Raw genomic sequence first — 19289 nt, 5'->3', positions numbered from 1 at the left:
TCCTTTCTGCTGGACAGTGCTTTCAGCTTCCACAAGACCCAGATCCAGAGATGGCCTGGGAAACGTAATGTCTTGTTTGGTGTTACCTCTTTGGTAAAACACATCACCGAGCATGGACCGCCACAGAACACATGTGTTATGAATGAGTGCCTTTACATCCTTGAGATGATTCAGGTCATGATCAGGGATCACTGGTTGCCTAAGGTGGAGGACCTCAACTCAATCTAAAATATTTGGAGCATTTCAAGCAGTCAGAAGATCATTGAAATAAGTTAAAAATAACAAAAATAAGTACAGGGTAGGATTAGATTTTTCAAGAAAGAGTTTATTATTTTAATATACCATATTGAAGTAGAAAATATCCTATGGGCTAATAACTACCATCTAGTTCTTTGAGGCATTTGTATGTTTTATTTCTAATTTTTAGAAGATTTAATATATATAATTACTTTTCTCAGTTCATTCACAATACATCCTTACGGGGAAATAATTATTTGTTAGTGTTTTTTCCACTTTGCAGCTTAGACATTGGTTCTGATAACTGAAAAATAAATTAATAAATAGCATGTGGTAAAGGAGTAAATAAAGGCATTTTTAATATGTGGATTACATATCTGTGATAGATAAATTACAAGAGAAAGTGTTGGTTGTCTATATTTTTGTTCAGCAGAAAAAGCAATATACATTTTATGAAAAGAGATTTGGTTAAACTTGATGCCTCTCTGAAACTTGATCAGATAATGGGACCAGGATTCCAAAGAAGGATTTGGAAAATATTCTTGATCAAATGAATGAAGAATCATTTATGCAGAGCATCAGTCATAAGCAATATTTAAGATCTAGGAATGTATGTGTTAGGTTGATAGAACTGGTACATATTCACATATAAATCATTGTGGCAAAAGACATCCCTGTTACCAGGACATGAATTGTATCTATTTTTTATAGATTCATGTCCAAAATTGGAGGGTGAGTTACCAGAAAGAGGGCATCTTCATTTTTTTCTCCTCCCTCCCTCCTTCCCTCCCTCCCTCTGTCTCTTCCACTTCCCATTACATTCTGAGGTCAAAGATTTAGGTAAAGGTACTAAAATTTTATTAAGCTCTTTAGAGAAAACTTTGCTAATAGTGAAGGGTAGTTTGGAGTTTAGTCTGTTTGGGCTTTCCAACATAATCCAAGGGGGTAAATTCTCAGTTCTTTGCTTCTTAAAGGCACACTCCTTTCTTTCCTCTCTGGTCACGTACTCATTGTAACTTTACAATACTTCCAAAAATTCTATCTGTGTGTCTCTCCTTTTCTGTCTCTCTGTCTCTATCTCTGTATGTCTCTGTCTCTGTCTCTGTGTGTGTGTGTGTGTGTGTGTGTGTGTGTGTGTGTGTGTATGTGTGTGTGTGTTTGTCTGTGCTTACTCATTCTTACTCACACAGAGCCTTATAATCTGTCCCATGTTGGGATAGATAGTATACCAGTATATCTATGATCTTAGTTAGTATATAAGTGTACCTATAATCTTTGAGGTTTTAGCAATCTGTAAAAGAAGAATATATCTTTATTTTTAATCAGAATCATCAGAAAGTGATAGACATATCATCACTCAGGCCAGAAGATAGTCATGAATACATCTCTGCTTATTCTATGATTTTCCAACTATAACTTATACCAGGAAACATACTGTTAGGAAAAGAATATCATAAAAATATATTGTATGAATAAAAATTTAAGAAAAAAATTAGTTAATAAAAACTTAAATTTAAGTATGTCCAAAATGTATATGGGTAATTTATGATACATTTTGCCCTAATCTACAGCATTCAAAAATTGTTCAGTTTGAAAAATATAGTATAAAAAATCAAAATGTTTTAAAAATGTAAAACAATTGAACATAAATAATTATAATATTATGTGAATGCTAATAACCAAAAAGCTGAGCAAATTCCTTTTATGTACACAAAATTTAAGCTATATTAGGACCCAATGGATTTTTTTTGCAGTCAAACTAAATTTTAAAATAAATCCATAATTCCAAAATATAAAAATTAAACTCAACAACTCATTGTAGCATTTGCAAATACACATGTATATCAAACAAAATAGCTTATAGAATGGTTACTCTTAACTTTGCTCACTAAAATGATAGCAACAGAGGAAAACATTTTAGGGTATCAGGACATGTGTGTGATTCAATTTGTTCTCTCACCAAAAGTTATGCTGCCATATAAATTCGGGATATTTCTTTGACCAACACCTAACATCACAGTGTCAGGCTTACAATGTGTTTATTCGGTACAGGGATTTATTTTTGTTCCGTTTTATTTGTTTTCCTTCCCATTTGAGTAGCAAATGTAGTTATCCTGGTAAAGGAGACATACATCCAGTGAAATAACTTTTTAGACGCCACAATAGAAAACAGAAAAATGACAGTCACACGCAGCATCTTATGAGGTAAGCTGCGCTCTCAGTCCCAAGTGACCTAATTTGTCTGTGGACATACTTCTGAAGCAATTAATGCTCTCCAGTCCCTTGTGGTAACTGGAATCCCCTACAGTGGGACATTCAAATTAGCAGACACCTTAGGGATAGCAAGTCTAACAGCCTATATTTTTAGATGAAGGACCTGACTTGGGGAGACGTTAAATCTCTTAACCCATGTCATAAACGTAAATGGAGCAAATTTAAAGCACCTGCTGTCCTGTCCAGTTGTGCCCCATATTTTCTTCCTGCTTTAACTGGCTGAATTAGCTCCCAGGAATTATCCTGTCACCATTTTATCTACTAGTTCCTGGGATCTAAGAGATGAGAACCATAAGGCATACCCATTACAGTAAGGCACCTCTTGGCATGAAATATGGACTTTAAATCCTTGAAAAGGGAAAGTTTGGGTACAATTAAACTAATCATATAAGTCACAGCATTAGTATCTTCACTCGGGAGGCAGAGCCAGGCGGATCTCTGTGAGTTCAAGACCAGCCTGGGCTACTGAGTGAGTTCCAGGAAAGACGCAAAGCTACACAGAGAAACCCTGTCTCGAAAAAACAAAAAACAAACAAACAAAACAAAACAAAAAAAAACTTAGATATGCATTAACATAAGCATTTACACTGAGAAATAAAATTAAGTTGGGTCATTCTGAAAATGGAACAACCCTAGACATTTGTCATGTCTACTGTTGATGTGCCCCATCACCCAGCCATGATCTACTCTGTATTGTGAAACATGATGAGAAGTACGCACAGGAACAGTATTAAAATAAGATTTGGGTTACAGGACTAGAGAAATGGGGCAGCAGTTAAGAATACTTAATTTTCTTGCAGAGAACCTGTGTTCAATTCCCAGCACCCACACGATGCCTAATAGCTGCCTGTAACTCCAGTTCCAAGGGATCTGATGTCCGTTTCTGACCTCTGCAGGCTCCAGAATGCACATGAGCACACAGACACCCTAAGGAACACACACATCCACACAAGTAAATGAGCACATGTTTTAAAAATAAGATTACAGTTACAATCCTGACAATGAACACATACCGGGAAGGTGGGCATTTTACTCCATCTTCTCTTAAATGTAGATCTTTAATTATATGAATGTCCATAGTTGTATTACAGAGCGGGACTTAAGTCAGATCTGAAAATCTGATCACATGGCTGCTCAGGCGGCCTGACAGACTTTTTCCAACCAGTGAGCAGATAGGATCTGATCGACTGTACCACTGGGCTACCTATATGCTTAAAAGACAAACGAATGACAGAAAAGATAAATCTTATTTTTGATTATATTAGTCACCTTCATGTCACTGTGACTAAACGAGTTAGGGATCACTTCTTTCAGCAGATGACTTCAGCCCATCATAGCAGGAAAGGCTTTGAAGAGTTATGGTGGCAGGCAAGCGAGGCAACAGCTCCATATTTGGTACATCAGGAGGCAGAAACAGGACCAGAAGCAGGGACACACGATAATCCTCAAGGCCAGCCTATCCTGGTCTATGATGCCACAAAAGGTCTGCTGCTTCATAAAATAGTACTAACAGACCAAGTGTTCAGACACATGACTGTATGGGGAACATTTCACATTCAAGCTGTAACAGGAACAATAGTAATGGACTGGTCTTCAATTTGAAGACCTACAGCCCGAAGTGAGGAAGACAGGGAAAGATATTCTCTATGTATCTGTTCCCCTTGATAACAGGCTGCTTTTGAGTATGGAATATTCATCAGTGCAACAAATATGCACTGAGTTTTTAGTATGGATCATCAAATCTACCTGATGTTGTGTATATCAAGGAGAAAGAGCCAGCTATATTGTGGGATCTCCATGTGAAGCACAGTGACTAAGAACCAATAGCAAGGATGGATTCCCAATGTGTGGGGAAGCATATGTTAGAAGCCAGACTGAGTTAAAGGAACATGTATTTTTGCAGAGTCTCTGTGCTTATCCTGTATAACACAGCCCTGATTGAAATCATTTCACCCAAATTCATTCTAATACCACCACATAGGACATAATCTTGGTTAGGGAACCTACATTCTCTGTATCTTATTCTACAGAATGGGGCTAATAATCAATGACACTTACTGTGTGAATGTTTGAGGGATAAAATGGATGCCTGGGATATGATAGGTAGTAAATTGCACAAATAATTACTGGTCTCTTCTGCATTTATGAAAGAGAGGTAAGTTAGTGAATGTGAGTAACATAATCAGGGACTATGCTTCTTGCTCCCTTGAAGCCTAGAAATTTGGACTTTGAATGAAGGTGCTGACAAGTTCGTGAGAGAGATTTCCAGATCGTCTGAAACATGTAACTAGCATAAAAATGTAAAGAATACTCTGAGGACTCAGGAGTGAGAAGTAAATCTGTGTGAAATTTCAGGAGGCCAACAGTATAATTTTAGTAGGGAGGAGAATAAAAGGCGACATGATGGTATATAGACCATATAAATATATGTTGGGATGCATAGTTCACTCTCAAATGATCTGTCCTGTCTACTGAACTGTCTTCCATCATAGTACATGCCCTGACACAGTTGCAGAACACCTGAGTGGCTCTCTTGTTTTAACCCCCTTAGATGGCGCTGAACATCCTCATTGCCTTCTGTCATCTCCTCCCTTATCCTTTTCTAAACCACATGGGGATACCTCTTACTTACCTATAAAACTTTAGTAGGCAATACAAGCCAATTACGATGAAAAGACTTTGTGAAGAATATTATCTCCTATCTTTTCTTTGTGTATAAAATAATGGAATAGTAAAATCTCAACTATAAGAACGTGATATATAAGATAAAAGATATTAAGAAAAGAAAAAAAAAAACTTGTCTTAGTCAGTGTTCTATCGCTGTGAGGAGACACCATGACCATGGCAACTCTTAGGAAGGTGTTTAGTTAGGCACTTCCCTGCAGCTTCAGAAGTTTAGTCCTCTTGATGGGGAACAAGGTTGTATGCAGGCAGGCATGGTGCTGGAGAAGTAGCTGAGAGTTCAGTATCCAGATCAGCAGGCAGCAGGAAGAAGACATTAGGACTGGCTTCGGTTATTTGAAACCCCAAAGCCTACCCCCACTGACATGCTTCTTTGACCAGGCCACCCCTACCCCAACAAGACTACCCTCCTAATTCCTGTCAAGTTGTACCTCTCCATAAGGAGCAAGCATTCCCAGACAGGAGCCTAAGGTGGCCATTCTTATTCAAACCACCACACTTCTTTTGCAAAGATCCCTTAGAAGGCTTACTGTTGAGAAATATAAAGGATGGAGAAGTGGGAAATCACTTCAGTGGGCATTTCAGAGCTGATTTTCTTGAGAGTCCAGGTAGTAGTACTGGCTGAAAACTCTCTTAATGCAATTTCATAATCATGGATTTTTTTTTTTTTATCCTCAACTGGCCCCTGAACAGAAACAAACCAAATGATGACAGCAGGTCTATTGATGATCTCTTAGATTTTTTATTTATCTTTTCGAGACAGGGTTTCTCTGTGTAGCTTGGGAGCTTGTTCTGGAACTCACTTTGTACACCAGGCTGGCCTTAACTCACAGAGATCAGCCTGCCTCTGCCTCCTGAGTGCTGAGATTAAAGGCGTGTGCCACCACTGCCTGGCCCTTTTAGATATTTTTAAGCTTGTTAAATATAGGTAGTTGCTGTAATTGCATATTTCACATGTTACAGCTTTCATAGTAACAAAAAATTCAGCCCCCTGTCATGAGTGTGATATGTTAAACTGTCCTAAACATTGGCAATGCTGTGACAGATAAACACATACCCAACTAACACTTCATGCGTTTGTCACACGAGGCCAATTTAGACCTCTGTAAATTAGTGGTCTGTGGAGTAGAAACTAGCATGGTTAAAGGTGGACGTGTTAAACTGCCTGCTGCTGCCAGCCTCACTCTGGTATGACACTGTTTCATTAGAGTCTCATAAGACCTAAAGTAGACCCGCCTGGTTTATATGCCCACAGTTGTCACCCCAGAGCATACACTGGCCCAAGAGCTGCACTGTTGGGGAGATCATAATTTTACTGAGCATCCGTTCTGAGAACGTGTTTTAGTAACGAGCAGGGTAAACGGGCCCTAGTAGAAAACAATAAAGGAGACATTCTCCACAATCAAAGATGATCTATTTCTTCACCAAATGTAAGATTCATACTCTGTCCCCAATGATCTGTACCCAAGTCTGACAAGCACCTTCAACTGGACAACTGACTTTAAACATGAGCCACCGATGGGGATTTCTCTTCCTCCTTGAGCACTGTGATGCAGGTGAAATCTGTGCATCTTTGTTCATGCCTTGGGTACCTTATTATCTGAAAATACGAGGAAACAGAAATATTGGCTAACTTTCTAATAAATGATACTTCAACATTCAATTTGTTCTGTCTTTTCAAGCAGAATTAGTTTTAGAGGTATTTTTGTTCATTTATTATTGGAAAAGACCTTACTAACTTATTCAAGCAAGAAAATTACCCCAAAAGCTCACAAGATTTATAATGCTTGGGGAAAAAAAAAAAGGCAATTCAAAACCTAATGAGACATTTTAGGCCTCATTTACATCTCTAACCTGACCCATTTTCTGCAAAACGTTTTTGTTGGTAATTTACATACTAAAAGCTAGTTATTTATCCATCCCTAACCAAAAAGTTGATGAGATTACTAATACCACAGTGAAGTTACGATTACCCTAAAAGCTAAATACAACCATTACTAGGAGGTTGACTATTGAGTCATTTATTTAGCTATAATCTTCATTACAGGCTGGCAATGTACCCAAACTCTGAAAAAGAAAATGACATGAAGGCCCCAATATTTCATTGCCTCACTGGGACTGAGAGCAGCAATCTGTCCAGGAATTCACACTTTGGAAGTAAAGAACAGTGAGGTGCTTTTGTCTATGTACACGTGCATATATTAGGAAAATAAACAGCATGGTGAAACTCCTTCTCCAAAACTAGTTCGTGTCACATATATACATACATATATATATATATATATATATATATATATATATATATATATAGTATATGTTAAAACTTTGTATGAATTTGAAGCTAGTAATTTTATTGTTTTCTTGATGCACTTATTATATTTGTTGTTGTTGAGTTGTGTATGTGTAAGGACATTTTTCTGCATGTGCGCAGTTACACGTGTGTATGAGTATGTTGTCGATGTGTTACTTGAATGTGAGTCTGAAAGACAGAGGACAACCCTGGGTGTCGTTTCTCTTCAGGTACCACCCATCATGGGTTGTTTTGTTTTGTTTTGTTTATTTCTGAGATAGGGTCTCTCTCTCTGGGTTCTGGGCTTGACAGTTTGGATCAGCTGGCTGGCCACTAAGCCCCAGGGATTATCTATCTCTATTTGCTCTTCACTGGGATTAGAAGAGTTTGCCACCATACCTGGCCTTTTACATGTGTTCTGGTCATTGAACTCTGGTTCTCCTGCTTGCATGGAAAGCATTGTACTGACTGAGCTATCTCACCTGCACCAGATCTAGTTATTCTTTTGTGCTCACTTAATAAAGAATATTAACTTCCAATATTCAAAGGGAAAGGAAGGCTACATTCAAGAGCTGCAGTGCATCTCTAAGTTTCAGGAAATTTTTTTTGATAATAAACTGGAAACCCACATCTTAAAAGGATGAACTGAGAAGGAGATAGGGAGAATTAGCCAACAGATACAAAGTTACAGATAACAGTGATAAATTTTGAGTTCTATATCAAAGTAGGGTAACTATAGCCACTAATATATTGTATATTTCAAAATGGCTAGGTGAAAAATTTTGAGTGTTTTAATAACAAGGCAGTTATATGTATTTAAAGTGATATATATATATATATATATCATAAGTAACTAAAGTATTATATATATATATAATAAGTAACTAAAACTAATAACCCTTTACTGTGTGCATGCATCAAAATACTACCCCAGAATATATTACTAGGAGCTGGCTAACAATATATATCCTTATCTATGTTAACCTTCCACTAATGTCTTAAGGGACCATGAAAAAGCAAGGTTTTAGGAGCTCAATGAGGAAAGTACTTATTGTTGAAATGTAAGTTTGGGTAACCAGAAACCACATGCAACTCTACATAATCTGTGGTGTGCATTTGTGAACATGGTGCAAGTGAGGGTGTGAAGAAAGAGAGATCCTGGAGTCATGCTGGTCAACCAGTGTACCCAAAAGGACAAGCTCAAGGTTCAATGAGAAACCAATATCAAAAATAAGGTAGAGAGCAATTGAAGAGGCATCCTGCAGATTAATGTCTGGTCAGTCCACATTACCTCATAGACAAGATCACTTATACAAACGTACACATGTGCAAGTATGCATACATGCACATGTGAATGTACACACACACACAGAGACAGAGAGACAGAGACAGAGACAGAGAGAGAGAGATAGAGAGAGAGACAGAGAGAGACAGAGAGATAGAGAGAGAGAGAGAGAGAGGAGATACCTGACCATGACTGTGAAATGAGACATTGGCCATCTCCATTTCTCTCCTGAGCTGAATGCACACCAACTGTGTTTTCCTCTTATCTATCTTTATCACCTATCACCAATAGTACTTGTCTCTGAATATATCTATGTCATAAGGAAAAAACTACAAGGAATGTATAGTTTCTGAAGTCAACTCTCAGGGAAAAAAGGAGAGAGAAAAAAGAATTCTAGTCCTAGAATTACTCACATTTTAAGGAAACTCATCAGGCAATCAGGCAATTTATTTTGCCTTCCTTGTGGTGGAGGAAGGGAGAGGGCAGAGGTACCCTGATGTACCAAAGAGGTAACCATGAATGTAATGCAAGAGAAGAAGAGACTTCTCTGGTATGTTGGAGTGTGACCTCTCCTTACTCTTATAGAGTAATAACCATTGTTAGGAGGAAAATCTTTTGTTCTATGCCCAATTTCTTTTCATTTTTTGTTACAGAATCTTAATATACTATTATAAAGTGAGCAGGCTAGATACACACCAATACATCTTTGCATTAGACTCAACACTGCAACTTGGATAGCTAACAAGATTCATTCCAGTGCCAACATGACAAGAAACAGAGTCTTAATGGATTTGCTACTTAACTACCACCAAACACATGTTTTTGGTGTGTTATCTTCATATACAGTGAAAAATGTATAAAGCCACAAATGCACAGTTATATTTCATTAAAAAACATTGAAACTCATAAAGTTATGATACAGGCAATAGGAATTATCATTGCCTTTTCTTTTTTATTTGTGCGTAATTCTTGAGCAAGATATTGAAGTACCGGTCCCTACATACGTCATGCTCTTCTCTCTCCAGGTGAAGATCTGATACCTATAAAGAAGACCCTAGGCTGAGTGACCAAGCGACCACTATTTTACACCTGTGACAGGCCAGCAGACTGAGGCACAACACGCTGAGTTTGCTGGCAGACGGTCTACACTGGAACTGACCAAGAATCTCCAGGGAAGGCCTTGCAGCGGTAAGTGTCTGTGTGTGGGCAGGTGCTTTGATAGCCTCATTTTCTGGGTGAACTCTTTATGGACTTTTCAGTCATTTGTTTCAACAGGATCTGTCAACATATTACCACTTCTCTTTTTCCCTGCTCTATACCTTGCTTGCAATCAGTCTCCTTTCAGAAATGAATTGATACCTCACTTGACCATGTTTTGAGCATGTGCATAATGTTACAACTAAAACTTCAGAAATGAAAGGGAGAGATAGAACAAGAGAGAGAGGGGCTATTCTGTACATTAAAAATTGGAGGAGGGAATGGAGGATGAATTGTAGGGGAAGGCTGGCAGAACAGAATGGGGGAAGAGAGGGGGATCTGTCATTGGTATACAAAATGAATAAAAAAAATTACTTAATAAAAAATAAATAAATAAGTAAAAATTAGCATAACATATATTTTTAAATTATTTAAATATAGATGTTGTCAAGGGTTCAGTTGACAAGGGCTTTGAGACCCTGTAATTATTTATTAGTATTTTATATAGAAGAGAGATAAAATGCAGAATAGCTCTGCTTCCTAAAAGGGAAAGATAAAATGTTGCCAGGAGAAAAGTCTAGAAGAAGTGGTGAACTGTGTGAATGAAAACCTGCCATTTGCTAGCGTGATTGTTAAATGTAAATCAGGGATATTTGCTGTGCTAGTGAGCCAGTTGTCTCCAACTACACAAAAGGAAATGTATCCCAGAAGATATGATATGTAAATCATGCAAATATAACTTTTATTGGTGGAGTATTGTTGGACACAAAGATCATGATTACATTGTAAAGTGGAAGTTTTATATAGCTCAAGTTGCCACTGAGTTTCTTGGTTTGAAGTTTGTTTTTCCAAATAAGACACTGATATTATTAACCCATTTATAAACCAGAATTATAAAGGGTATAAATGCACACAAATTTATGATTCACTGCACCATATACCCCGTAAGTGTCTGACTAGTTTAAGGTCTCTGACTATATTTAGAGAAAACTAGTTCCTGCATATGATATAGGCAAAGACTGAAAGCAGAAATTCTATAGAATGTCTAAATGTCACAGGTGTTATTGGAATGGAAATGCATTTTCTATACATTTTCTAGGTGTTATATATAGATGGAGCTGGATACCATATTGTTACACTTTATTTCTGACTTGTCACCTATCACCTTTTCCCAAATTACTAGAAACTAAAAATACCATCATAAAATCATGAACAGGAGTGCTTTGGCAGAAGCGTGGAGTCCAGGTTCACTACCATCTTTAAGAAATATGGTATATGTCACTTTCAATATTGCTGGTGGGTTGAGCCAAACTAATAAACGTAGAATAGATTTGATTTTAGAAACAAGTACTGCAGGCAGCCTAATCATTTCAAAAAGGAAAGGAAGAGAAATGTGTAATAAAATTGTTAGAGGAAAAGCAAGTGTCAGTAAAAAAAAAATTCGAAGTTAGAAAAACCATATATTTAAGGAAGAGGTTCATTTCACATGTCCTTTCATAAAGACCTATTTTATTGCCTTTAATTATGTGTATGTGTGTGGTGGGGGCAGGGAGTGTATACATAAATATCGGTGCCAGCAGAAGCCAAAAGAGGGAGTTAGATCCTCTGGACTTCTGGGTTTGGAATTACAGGCAATTTTTAGCTACCCAATTTTTAGCTACTCAACCTGGGTTCTTGGAGTCAAACTTCAGTCTCTGAAAGACAGATGTGTGCTCCTAACTGTTGTACCATCTCTTTAGACTTTTTGTAGACTTTTTGATGATGCGAATAAAGCGTTCGCAATATTTTTCCACTGATGAAATCCAAGTTTTCCAGTGTTTAAGGAAAATCTTTCTCCTGAGTAAAGTGATACATGAGTAAATATACATTTACAGTCAATGTATTGAATGGAATGTTTAAGTCAAATGAGTCATCAAATTAGTAATAAGTAGCAATGTTGCCCTTAAATGATGCAGTTTGCTCAGAGAATACATAAATAAGTTAACAACCTACGAGACTTCTTGTTACAGATAAAGCTTACTCCTTTCAAGCCATAAACTTCCACAGAATCCTCTGACATCTGCCTGTTTGTGATCGGGTGTGTGATCATTTCTAATCAGATGTGTATTTCCTTTATATAAATGTCCTTGTGAATCAATACAAGGGTTCCTAGTATTTATGAGAGCATCTTTGTAGTTAGTTATCTAAGAAACATGCGTTAGAGGCACTTTAAATTTTCAGAGATTAAATAATACTCAGAGGCACACAACAGTTTTCCTTCTAGAGATAGAAAGACCTTAAAACAAAAGGCAAAACTATCCTTTTCCCTAACGATTTTCATTTTACCCTGGATATTAGTAATTTACTATGTGGAAAAGGGCAAGGGAGGTTCAATGCTACATTACATTGCTAATCTGGGAGTTTGAATATCAAGTTCAAATGGAGCTTGTTCAGAGGACACAGGCTTTTCATATCTCCTATTATCATTTAAATCTCATTTTATGTTTTGACATCTTCTCTTATTAGAAAGTAGAGAAAACATCAAAATGTACTTTGTGGATCTTCTTTTGAAGCTCAGATGCACAGTTCTGTAACGAAATGTTGCTATAATATGTGGTGTCGCTGGGAAGAAAGAAAATCTCACTTTCAATGCATCACTTTAATAATTTTTAGTTGCAAGCTATAATTAATGTGAATGATGGCAACAAAGGAAATGCATGAGAAAAGTAATTTTAGTCTTTAGTTAAAGAAGTTTAATGTAAACACCGCTGTTCTACTTAACAAATATTTATGTGCCAGGAATCTTGTTGGTAGGTGTCAGGAGTCCTAAAGCTTACACCTATTCTGTGCTATCATTGCAAGTTCATCTGAGTGTTAGAAGAAGTAAAGCACAAATTTCCCCAAAGCTTGCATATAACAGGAAAAGTTCTCAATATCAGATAGGTGAAGAGGAAATGATAATGTAAAGCTTGAGTTTCAGCAAAAGCAGAACTTGAATTTAGCAAGCACAAGAGCACGGGCAATTTCCTGAGATGGAGAACTAGCCGGCATGATTGGGGAAGTAAAAGGCACACAGGGCAGTGACAGAAAAATGCAGAACAGGTGGAAAAGAGAAGGAATCAGGATCATACCAGGGCAAGAGGGAAGAGAAAGTCACAAAGGATCCTAGTGACCCAAAGAAAGAAAACTGACATTCCATCTAGGTCCAGTGAAAACCATATGGGGCCTTAGAAATGATATAGCCAGGTTTCCATTAATAATATAACTTGGGGTTGATGGGCTGACATGAAAAGGAAGAGAGCATATAGAAAGATGTATCTGGAAAATTTTTATATCAAATCAGATATGAGAAGAGGATAAAGTGGCATGGGTCTAAGAATGAGATGGAGACAAAGAATTCCACTCTTGGTTCAGAAAAAGAATTGACTGGAGCTAGCAAAGAAGTGAACAACGAGGCCCAGGAACGACTCTTTGAATTCTGGCTTGCCATATTTGCAGCTACGTTCATCATGAAATGGCTCTACGTTAACCACACTAGATATAACCATAAGAGTATCTCATCTGCAGCCTGAACCACAAAAATCTGGGCCAAATGAGTAACTTTGAAATCACTGACTTCTCGGTAGTAACTGAAGCCAAGATGGAGAATGAGATTATGAAAGGAGAGACAATAGAAAGATTAAAAAAAAAAAAAGTCCCAAACAGAGACTACTATGACTAGCTCCATTCTTTAGTTGTTAGGTAGAGAAGCAGCCTTGAAGGAAGCTGAGACAGAATAGACAAAGCGAAAGGAGAAATACAGAGTGAAGAGATACCGTGGGGGAAAAAAAAAGCAAGGGGGCAGGGACAATATTTCCAAAGAGGTACTAAAAGACACATTGAGTTATGTGGTATCCCTCATATTAAACAAGGCTATCATTACTTACCTTTGCAACAGAGCTTTTGTAAAAGAATGTGCCAGAAATCCATATTAAGGGACATTAGTCCATGAATGACAGAGGAAGAAGCAGGATCAGCAAATTTAGACAACGCTTTCTAAAATTGGGTGTGAAATTAAAGACGGAAGCTGCAATTTCTAGGTAGGAAGTTCTACCTGATTTTCCTCCGTATTTTTGGATCTGTTCTTCTAGGGTGGGAATTTTCCATATACGTGTCCAAGGAATGGGAAGACATGTCGCTGCACAGGGCGGAAGACATGTCGCTGCACAGGGCAGCAGGAAAGTGGTTGACCACAAACACAACATAATAGGAAATAAAATGTGAAAGCACCTCATAAGGCAGTTCTGATGGGATCTGGAATAGATGTAGATGAAAGAATGGAGCAAACAAGTGAGGTGGAAAAGCACTCGAACGAGTCATTAAGATGTCCCAATTTAATACTACAAAGTAAAATTGATAACTACTATCGGATCTTTTTTTTTAATACTGAGAGTAAGGACCTAAAGTGGAATGATGGAAAAGACCAATAAAAATGTAACCATCAGGAAACGGATGGACTGATGTTTTAGAACAATTGGTAAAGTGTCAGAATAGCATTTGCAAAACCTCGTGTTTGATCCTCAGTTGTTGTAGAAATCGCTCTGTATAAATAAAATGCTGATTGGCCAGTGGCCAGGCAGGAAGTATAGGTGGGACAAGCAGAGAGGAGAATTCTGGGAACAGGAAGGCTGAGTCACAGAGATGCTGCCAGCCACTGTGATAAGAAACATGTTCAGATACTGTTAAGCCATGAGCCACATGGCAACTTATAGATTAATAAAAATGGGTTAATTTAAGATATAAGAACAGTTAGCAAGAAGCCTGCCATGGCCATAGAGTTTGTAAGCAATATAAGTCTCTGTGTTTACTTGGTTGGGTCTGAGCGGCTGTGGGACTGGTGGTGAGAGAGATTTGTCCTGACCGTGGGCCAGGCAAGAAAACTCTGGCTACACACAGTACTACATAATTCTGTAATCCTGGCATTCAGAAGGTAAAGTTGTGAGAATTAGAAGCTCAAATTCATTCTCAGCTGCATAGCAAGATCCTGACTCCAAAATCAACCAATAAAATAAAGAAAAGAAAAAAAGAAAAGAAACACCACCAGTAACAACAAAGATGAAATTGTGGTGATGATTGGATTGGCACGGGAACAGTCAGTTGCCAAAACTTTAAGCTCATGAAAATGTCTGTAGTTGCTGATAGCAACGAAAAGAAGCATAGAGAGGCATGGTTAACTAGAAAGATATTTAAATATAAGCCCCTCTTGCCATAATAAAGCAAATAGAAAGTGTACAAGCATGTATGAATACTGTCAATAAGCATGCACAAATAGGATCTCTCATATAGAGCTCTGTTTTCTTAGTCCGTGCTTGTCTATGTTGAGTGTCTTGAGAAGGAACAGGCAAGTCTTCCCTTCATCTAACTATGCCCACCAGTCAGTCTTATTCATCACGGGCTTCAAGCTCTTCACTAATTCTCTTTGGGCAGTCTTCGTAGAGTGGTCCAGCTGATCCTTTGGGTTGAGTGATCGTGAAGTCTAGGGTTTGAAATGTGGTTATACCACTCCTAGCTAGTCCTCCTAGGAATGCTAAGGACACAGTCATCCCTGAAATTCCTCCCTTGTATGATGGGAATAAAAGTAAAAGTTTCTAATGTGAGCTAATGAAGTTTGATGAATGGAAGAGGAGGGTGACATTAACTGTCCCATGTGAGGTATCTAGCAAGTAGATGCTAATGCAACTATTGTTATGACTTTTCTGCTGTACGTCTTATATAACCAGTATGCCGATATGTTAAGCAGAGTCATTCAAAAGAACTCCCTAAAGAAAACCACACCGTATCCTACCTCCAGGGTGCCATGAATTTTGTGATACCATCAAGGGGTCCCTTATCAACATCTGGCTGGAATACCAAATTAAACCTGCCTATAGTTCATTCAGCCCCAAATATTTATTGGTTTAACATCTAGTCACACAGACAACCTTATCTAATGGCATGGACAGTGCCTGAGAAAGAACCTGTGTCAGCATAGGTACTAAACAAAATTTACTTACAAATTATAAAAAAAAAGAACCTGTAATACATTATTTTTGGAAATATAGAATGCTTTGTTTATATCCTCACATAGTGTGAGGACAAGTCCAGAACAGAAGGGAAGCTTGCTACTCCAGGTGAATCAAGAAGAGAAAGATTCTCCTTGGCACCCATTTTCAGTCCTGTTTCTGATACTTTGGACTCCAAAGTTAGAAAACCAGGAAACACAATAATCAGTCTCAGAAATGGGAATGTTCTAACAAGCTCAACACATGATGCCTACTGAGCAGAGGCCTTTGTCTGGCAACATTTTAAGTACAATAAAAAGATCTTTGGATAACATTAAACAAAGGCCTATAAAACATTAAACCCAAGGAAACAATTAAATGATCTAGCATTTCCAAGTTTAATAACTGGATTATTATTTAGAGGTATCACCTTTTAAGTTGCTATTCCTAATGGGATCCTTGTGAGCAAAAATTCAGCCCTTTAAAATTATACTTAAATTAAGTAATATCTAGTTACTTGCATATCATATAGATATCGTCAGTGCTAATCTAATGTAAGGAAGCATTAGGAGATGAAAGATGGTGTAATTAGTTTATTCTTGTAAAATGTATTCATTGAAGTTTTTAAAACTCCACAAAAATTTCAAAAGTCTGAAAGTAATGGGCTTAACTTATAGACACATACAATATACATATTTATGCATGCACAAACACATAAACATACAAGTATGCATATAGAGAGAGACACCTTGTTGTAAAAAGAAAAGTAAATAATAAAAGAGATTTTAGAACGTGGGCAATTTCCAGCAATCACAACAGGGTCATAAGATTAGGAAAGGGAAAGTCAGTGAGTTTTCACTGAAGATACCTCTATATAGAAATGGCATCTGGATACTGCACAAGGCTTATCCCATCTGATAGTGATTCATTCACTAATGTTCTGAGATTTTTTTGGGTTTTTTTTTTTTTTTTTTTTTGGTTTTTTGAGACAGGGTTTCTCTGTGTAGCTTTGCGCCTTTTCCTGGATCTCGCTCTGTAGACCAGGCTGGCCTCAAACTCACAAAGTTCCACCTGCCTCTACCTCCCGAGTGCTGGGATTAAAGGCGTGCGCCACCACCGCGTGGCTGAGATTTTTATATTATGAAAAAAATACTGAATGAAGTTTATTTTGAACTTTCAGATCTTCAGCTAGCTATTGAATAACAGAACTGAGACTGGATTCTGTGGAATGGCAAAGCACACACTCTGATCGCTGACATATGAAATCTCAATCCATTTTTGGATTGTCTGGAGAGGCCTGAACCATTAACCTATTCAATGCAAGTTCTTAAACCAATTTATTCCAATGTTGACATAATGGAGATGAAGTAGTTAAGAGTTTAAAAGCAAAGAATAAACAAGTGATTTATGAGTTCTGGGGAAATTCAAGCTGCTGAAGCAAATTTTGTCAAAATTTGTCATTTTCTTTGGAGGATCTTAGACAGACAAACCAGGAGACAGGAGTCTAAGACCATACAGCAAAGCTTCCATCATAGTAACTTGGGTTCATTATGAACTGAGAAATAGATAAAGCAAGTCTTGTTAGTATTGAGGTTAAATATTCAATTTTATTCGTGATTGAAGGTTATTGATACAGTTTTTAAATTATAAGGTTTCAGAATAGCATTAAAATTGTTTTTTTTTCTGAATTTTTTCTCATTGCACTTTTTTAATCTAAAAGTCCTTTTTTCCATTTTATATACCAACCCCAGTTCCCTCTCACTTCCCTCCTCCTTCTTGACCCCCACCGCCACCCCACCCTACCCCCATCCACTCCTAAGAGAGGGTAAGGCCTAACACACACTGTTTATTGTTTCTGTTTAAAATATTTTGGAAGAGTAACATGGATTTTTAGGCTTGAGACATCATAACAGTATATTCTTGGAATCAGTTAGGAATTTCCCTAAGAATTATCCATAGAATGACAGGCATTTGAGAAGTATGTAACTATGTATAGCTCATTTCTTTGTGGGAGACACTTCATTTTTTGTTTGTATATTTAGTAGAGTAATTCATATCTAATAAATGACATCCATACAGGAATCCTAAAGGTATTGGAGTTTCTTAACAGCCTGAGTGAAGATGGGACAAACCAAGGCCAGAGAGAGTGATTTTAACTTCATATAGAGAGTTTATTTGGAGTACATATTTTACAAAAGAAAAGAAGCTCAGATTCTAAAATAGTGCAAGTGGTATTTCAAAAATGCTTTATGCTCATATTTAATTTCCTAATATTCAATAGCACACAGAAAGGTAAATGCCAAAGGGCTTGATACGAGCTTCAAGCCAGTCACATAATAACCCCTTTGTTAAGCATATTATTATGAAAGATACAAATCAAAGAAGGCAGTGTAAACACAGACCTCAGAGTTTCTAGCGAGTTTAAAATCATCATTTATTTTGGAAGTTCTGGCCAACTCCATTATACTGTCTACTTCTTGGTAGTCAATCCTTGTTCAGGGCTCTTGATTAAACTCTGTCACTTCAGAGGAAGTTCAAGAGAATGTGCATTACAGAAACAGTCGCTACTGATCAATACATTTCAAACCACATACAGGGTATGTCTTTAAGGACATAATTCATCAAAACAGACTTACTGGGGCCCCTTACACTATGTTCTTTATTTATTTATTTATTTATTTATTTATTTATTTATTTATTTATTTATTTACTTATTTTGGTTTTTCAAGACAAGGTTTCTCTGTGTAGCTTTGTGCCTTTCCTGGATCTCGCTCTGTAGACCAGGCTGGCCTTGAACTCACAAAGATCCGCCTGCCTCTGCCTCCCAAGTGCTGGGATTAAAGGCGTGTGCCACCACCGCCCGGCCTCCTTTTCTACTGGAAAACGTGGCAGAAACTCTATATGTGACACAAGAGTTATGGTGAAATTAAAGAAATCTGTTGCTCGAAAAGGCTCAATTACAAAGAAAACAATCCAATGTAATGTTTTGAAAGGAGGAAAAATTCCTTGGATTTAATATGCCACCCTCTTATTTTAATACCCTCTACAGATAACATAATGAGACAACCTAATACTATCTTTTAAAATTATTTCTTTTGGTTTTTGAGATTATAATCACATAATGTTCCTCTTCCCTTTCTTTCCTTTAAACCCTCCCATTACCCTCCTTTTGTGCTTTTCCAAATTATGATCTCTTTTTTCATTAAATATTGTTACACACACACACACACACACACACATTCTTAAATACATAAATACTGTCTGATCAATTGGTAAAATGTTTCTTGTACATGTGCTATCAGAACTGGGCACTTGATACTGGATA

General features: G+C 37.3%; 1 protein-coding gene across 1 annotated transcript in view; it reads left to right on the top strand.

The window, feature by feature from the left end:
• Positions 1–19289, top strand: part of Tenm3 (teneurin transmembrane protein 3) — a 2633929-nt gene that overhangs the window by 1317799 nt on the left and 1296841 nt on the right. The window contains 1 exon segment of the mRNA XM_052752285.1: positions 9794–9956. The gene's annotated coding sequence lies outside the window, so the exon portion shown is untranslated.

Source organism: Peromyscus californicus, unplaced genomic scaffold, assembly GCF_007827085.1.
Source record: "Peromyscus californicus insignis strain IS unplaced genomic scaffold, ASM782708v3 Scaffold_23__1_contigs__length_62951481, whole genome shotgun sequence".
Classification (NCBI taxonomy): Eukaryota; Metazoa; Chordata; class Mammalia; order Rodentia; family Cricetidae; genus Peromyscus; species Peromyscus californicus.
This window is presented reverse-complemented; position numbering and strand designations above follow the sequence as displayed.